Source organism: Oculina patagonica, chromosome 5 (genome assembly GCF_052425735.1).
Source record: "Oculina patagonica isolate OP01 chromosome 5, crgOcupat, whole genome shotgun sequence".
In the NCBI taxonomy this organism is placed as follows: domain Eukaryota; kingdom Metazoa; phylum Cnidaria; class Anthozoa; order Scleractinia; family Oculinidae; genus Oculina; species Oculina patagonica.
This window is the reverse complement of record NC_135762.1, coordinates 18,203,003-18,209,298: the sequence shown is the minus strand read 5'-3', so window position 1 is coordinate 18,209,298 and position 6,296 is coordinate 18,203,003. Positions and strand designations below refer to the sequence as shown.

General features: G+C 38.2%; 2 pseudogenes across 1 annotated transcript in view; one reads left to right on the top strand and one right to left on the bottom strand.

Moving 5' to 3' along the window:
* The first annotated feature begins 1,598 nt into the window (after nucleotides 1-1,598).
* The window catches only part of LOC144653073 (uncharacterized), a 30,515-nt pseudogene continuing 25,817 nt past the window's right edge, over nucleotides 1,599-6,296 (top strand). The window contains exons 1-4 of the transcript XR_013570662.1: nucleotides 1,599-1,728; nucleotides 1,934-1,983; nucleotides 5,408-5,448; nucleotides 5,986-6,274. The product of XR_013570662.1 is annotated as an uncharacterized LOC144653073 (transcript). The remainder of the gene's footprint in view (nucleotides 1,729-1,933; nucleotides 1,984-5,407; nucleotides 5,449-5,985; nucleotides 6,275-6,296) is intronic.
* On the bottom strand, nucleotides 4,293-4,409 carry LOC144655738 (5S ribosomal RNA; annotated as a pseudogene).

Genomic DNA, 6,296 nt, shown 5'->3' with positions numbered 1-6,296 from the left:
CTTTGAATTTGTGATATACCGTTATTCCTAGAAACACTAGACGTTTTGACGAGGAAATCGTTGTTTGAATGTAATATGCGTGTAGTGGATTTCTGTGTGAATTGTCTGTATCAGTTAAGTACTTTGTGGAATTTTAAATCGAAGTAAAACTATTTCCAGAAGTTTGTGGAAGTTTAAATCTCGTTAGTGCCAAACGATAACAGGTCAAGTGAAATAAATTATTTTTGTGTAAATAATATTTCATTCATTCAACGTTCTTTTGGCTCGTAACACAATCTCTCCACACTTATCCTCCTTACGTTTAGTGAGGAATAAGCATGAAAACTAACTTTGACATAAGGCATACTACTTGTAGGCCGACCATGTCCGTTTTTTGCCACTGCCTGCTTACCTTGGGTCTATTTTACCTATAGGTCGAACGCACTCCCCTAATCTCTGATTAGTACTAGTATAACAAATCTAAAACGTGACTAGTACATATCATACATGACATAACCAATTGAGAATGTGAGTGGTTCAGCTTTCATATCACAACACAAAACTCTACGCACGTCGGTTACGTTAAAACACGAATAAATAATCATTAGCATCGCTGTTTAATCCTTTGAAAATGCGCTTATGTGATTGGTTCTCCTATTGCTTTTTATTTACAAACTAGAAGATGGGTTTCGATGGGCTTTAAAAAATAATGCACGCCGGAGGTGTAACATTCATTCCTTATACTACAGGAAAATCGTAGGAAAATTGTCTTTTAGTTGGTCAAGACTCGCTCCACTGGCGTTTACTGCAGTTATCGATGCAGTTAAGAAGACATGCAACACCGGTAAAGTGAAGGTTTACTTTATTATTTTATGGTGACATCTTTATAACTAAAATACATGTACCATCATGATCCTTGCTCCGGCTTCGGACCCTCCATTTTCTCGTATTGTTCTTCGATCGTTTAATAAACGCGAGGAAAACTGGACGCCAGTGCAAAACGGAAAAAATTAATAAAGAGGGACTCTTTACTTTTCTTTCGCTCGCTTTGCGTGCTCCCCTCTTGACCCCCGTACTTCACGCCCGGGGGGGGGGGCACCCTATAATGGCCTATACGGGGAGGCTCCGCCCGAAAGGGGTACCTTTTTCACGCTTCAGGTATATAAAAGGGTAGGAATTTCACAAGATTAGGTATGTGAAAGGGTAGGGAAATCTGTCATTTAGGTATTTAAAGGGGTCTTTAATAAAAATATTTCGAACAGACGCATCTTACGGCTTTATCATTTTGATTTATTTAACACTACATAAAAATGAGAATAAGACTTCCTGTGTAAGGTATATGTCATGTCATTTAGGTATGTGAAAGGGCAAAGGTATACGAAAGGGGTACTTTTTCTGTCAAAATGGTATATAAAAGGGTAAGGGGTTGGACCTCGGGGCGAAGCCTCCCCGTATCAAACCTTTTCAAGTAGCCCCCCGGGACTTCACGCTCGCGCAACGCGAGAGTCTTACTATTATCAGTATGCAGGGGCAGCTAGCTGGACGTGAGAGCCTAGCTAACTCGTGAACAGGAGTCTGTTATACCACGTATCAATCCGTCAACCCGCTGACATAGCGAACGAAGGCTCCTCAAACATGGCGGCCTCACTCAGAGCAACAAGAACCAAAACAAATATGGTGACGAATATGGTTATTTCCGATCGTTGTTTTTTCTAACAATTTTGGAGTGAAAAGCTGAACCAAAAAAATGTGAGATATTGGCATATATTTTTATAGTATAGAGGGAGTTTTTATTTGATGCTGGGGAGAATGTGCTCTTCTTGTTGGCAGTGTCAACTTGTTTGATCGAAACTATAAGCTTAGTTGGCTAGCTGTTGGCGTAGTAGCAAGTAGATTTCTATCCCCATGGCTTTGCGATAGGTGTATTCTTTTTTAGTTTTGCTTTCTTTTACAGGCTTAAAGTCAACACTAATAAGGGCAAGTTTGATATAGTTTTGAATGAAGGTTAGTAGATTGAATGTTCACACTTCAAGTTAAGTGTGTGTATAAAGTAACCGGACTATAATGTGAATGTGCTCTCAAACAAACATTACTGTCACCCTATCCTTCTTCACTCCAGTCCCTTCTTGGTTCTATCATTTATTACCATAATTTTCTGCTTGCAAAAAGGATCCGAGGAAAAGAGGGGAACTAATCATATTCAAAGTTTTCTGTCAACACGGGGGATTTCTTCAGGTTATATTCACTGCATATCCATTAATCTGTCAACAAGTTTATCTCTGACACATTTTGTTTGCAAAATAACACAACAGCACTGGCTATTCTAAAGTGTAAAGTACTGCAAACTGTCAGTTACTGGTCCAGAGGTTGCCAACCATTCCCACTGCAAAAAATTCACTGCCACTCAAAGTGGCTAACAGCTAAAGCACTTGGGTATGGGCAAAATTATCTAAAATCCAACTAACTTAATGTCTGGAATAGGCAAATATTATTTACAATTATTCTGCGAGCGCGTTGGATATGAGATGGCTATAACGAGCTAATATCCAACAAGTGCAAATGGAATTATTGTTTTATTAAAAACTCCCAAAGGATTGCAATATTTGAGCTCCCCATCTGTTTTTGTTGACGCATATCGGCTGCCATATTTGTGGTCAAAGGTATATGAGCTTATATACCATTTAAAAGATAAATAAAGTGTTGCTGTGTAGCACTTTGGCTTTCAATTTGTGTAAATTAATGTGTTCAAAAAGTGCTTAAGAGGAAATCCGCCAGGACTTCGAGTAGTTATTGGACAAAATTGTGTACCAAAACTATTTACACCTGATTGCAAGCTTTTGTGTTACTGCTTTAAATATCTTATCGAAAGAAATCTTTTCTAACAACACCACACATCGAAAACACATTTTGAAGTTCCGCTGAATTCCACTGAATCGCTTAAAAGATGTAAGCTTTTGCCCATAGCTTGTGAACTTTAAATATCATTTTCTCAGACTCTGATAAGAAATTGTTGTACCAGAATTATTTTTAGATTATTGCAAACTTTTTTGTTACTGCTTCAAATATCTTATCGAAAGAAATCTTTTCTAACAACACCACACTTCGAAAACACATTTTGAAGTTCCGCTGAATTCCACTGAATCGCTTAAGACGAATTTACAAAATGGCTACACGTGAGATTTTGCCCATACCTTGTGAACTTTGAAATTCATTTTCTCAGTCTCTGATAAGAAATTGTTGTTGGCGTTATCACGGATAATTACTTACATCTTTACCTTTTATAAAGGGTAGGAAATAACGCAATAGGATTTAAATTATTCTGGAAATTGATTTTTGTCCAACTTTAATAAATATTACTCGACTTCCTAGTGGATTCCGTCTTAATAGTTCTTGAGAAACAGAGAATCGTTTCAGGAAAACCCCTTCATCATCAGTCCAGTTAATCAATCAAAACCATTAATGTTTTTGCCTGTTAACCATTGCCTGTTAATCAATCAAAACTCAGGAATTGCAATATACCATTGCTAGTTATAATTATGAATTTTCCTCAGTCTTAACACTTATCTCATCACTAATTAAAAGGCCTTCAGATGAAATTTTTTACTTTATCTTTATGTACCCTAGTCTGTGCTTGTCAGATTGATTAACCTCTTCATACGGGTGACCCTATTCGGCGGAATGGCGGAATGACGGAACGGCACGCGGAATGGCGGAATGGCGGAATGGCGGAATGGCGGAATATCCTAAAACACGGAATGACGGAATATCCTAAAACACAGAATGACGGAATATCCTAAAACGCGGAATGACGGAATATCCAAAAACGCGGAATGACGGAATATCCTAAAACGCGGATTTGTGAAACATTTAAAAAGAAACAACAACAGCAACAAAAACAAACAAACAAAGGGAAAATTTTAACTACTAACTTTCTCAGACAGCGATTATAAAGGCTAAGAATGTCGCTAATAATGATTCAGGTTCTTTAACTTGTGGATATTCGTTGCGGTGACAGAGAAACCAAGTTGTTTACGAGAGGGGCTAGCAGTTGAAAACCAGTTCACACTTAATATATTCCTTAAAATGACGGGTTCTTTTTATATCTTCTTAATCGTTCAAGGACGTCGATCTCGAGCCGGGATTTCGTGGTAGGATATCGAGTGATCAAGTGAGGATTTCGCTAATACAGAAGACGTTCTCGCCCCGTTTGAGACAATGAAACGTACAAAGCCGAGGTACGTAAATGAAGCCGTTATAAAGAAAATGGAAGGGCCTGAAATTTATTGAGTTCGTACTGAGAAATAATAATAAAAGGAAACCAAAAACAAGGGGTTTCCGGTTGGTCACCCATCCAAGTACTAACCCCGACCAACAGGGCTTAACTTCGGCGATCGGACGAGAGCCGGTGCTTTCCTTGTGGTATCAGTCCCAGAGACGAAAAAAAGTTACAAGAGTGATGTTACATTACACCTGGTTAGGTGTAATGGATCTTTTTGAACGATGCTATGACTGGACTTATACTGTTATAAGCTTATTTTTCTCGTCTCTGGGACTGATACCACAAGGAAAGCACCAGCTCTCGTCCGATCGCCGAAGTTAAGCCCTGTTGGTCGGGGTTAGTGCTTGGATGGGTGACCAACCGGAAACCCCTTGTTTTTGGTTTCCTTTTATTATTATTTCTCAGTACGAACTCAATAAATTTCAGGCCCTTCCATTTTCTTTATAACGGCTTCGTTTACGTACCTCAGCTTTGTACGTTTCATTGTCTCGAACGGGGCGAGAACGTCTTCTGTATTAGCGAAATCCTCACTTGATCACTCGATATCCTACCACGAAATCCTGGCTCGAGATCGACGTCCTCGAACGATTAAGAAGATATAAAAAGAACCCGTCATTTTAATTAAGGAATATATTAAGTGTGAACTGGTTTTCAACTGCTAGCCCCTCTCGTAAACAACTTGGTTTCTCTGTCACCGCAACGAATATCCACAAGTTAAAGAACCTGAATCATTATTAGCGACATTCTTAGCCTTTATAATCGCTGTCTGAGAAAGTTAGTAGTTAAAATTTTCCCTTTGTTTGTTTGTTTTTGTTTTTGTTGCTGTTGTTGTTTCTTTTTAAATGTTTCACAAATCCGCGTTTTAGGATATTCCGTCATTCCGCGTTTTAGGATATTCCGTCATTCCGTGTTTTAGGATATTCCGCCATTCCGCCATTCCGCGTGCCATTCCGACATTCTGCCATTCTGCTGAATAGGGTCACCCCTTCATACACATTGTATTTTAAAAGTAGACTCTAAATGTTTTTACAAGATATACCAGCATATGTACATAGACATGTAACTTATATATTATGTAATTATAGTAAGGGGATTTATTTTCAAGACTGTTTTCGTCATTTAGTTAAGTTAAACATTTTTCTTTTTTAGAGGACTTATTTAAAACTGAAGCCAAACACGGAGTTGTTAAGGTAATTATGTACTGAAGAGCTTCATGTGGCCTGACCTTCATGACTTAACATAATTTATTACAAATCAGTGTTGTGCTTTCGGCTAGTAGGGAAAAAAACTATGTGTAGATTGAAATTGTCTGGTTTCAACTTGTCTCTCTGATGTATTTGATAGGAAAGCATGGAAAATAACTTTTCAAAATTAAAATTATAACATGCTCTAAGAGCAGCAAAATTTGCAGATAAATAACTTTGTTGGGATCTGTCTGGGGATGATGGACTCCTAAATGGTGCAGAAATAAACTACAATTAGCGGGCAAAAGCCAGCCATGCACAAAGGCTTACAAAAGTTTTGTTCCAGTCACAACAACTGAGCACATGGAATTAACGATTCTTATTGGTTGTTAAGATCAAGTGAAATAGGAGCAATCTGCATGATGCATAATGACAGAGAGTTAACTTTTTTCTTTTTATCACGAATGGAAACTTATGTAAAAGCTATGAGAACCCTGTATTTTTTATGTGCTTTATTGTTGTCCTGGTGTTTAATTGTTTTAGGGAAGACAAAGCTCTAAAGGATTCTCTTCTCAAGCACGCAGACTTCCGCCTAAGACAAACCGTTTAAAACAAAATGAAAAAACCAAGTCCATACCCAAGTCACAGCAAAAAGATGCTAATGATGCTAAACTGACAAAACCTCAAACTACAAGGAAGGGCCAAGCTTCAGAAGATGCTGGTTATGTGACAAAAGATCAGCTGTCAAGAATCTTGTTATCCCTCACATCTGCAGATGTACAGGCCTTACACAGTCATGACCTACCTGCTGGGCATGGGCAACATTCTCAAAGTATGTACTTTGCTCTTGATTG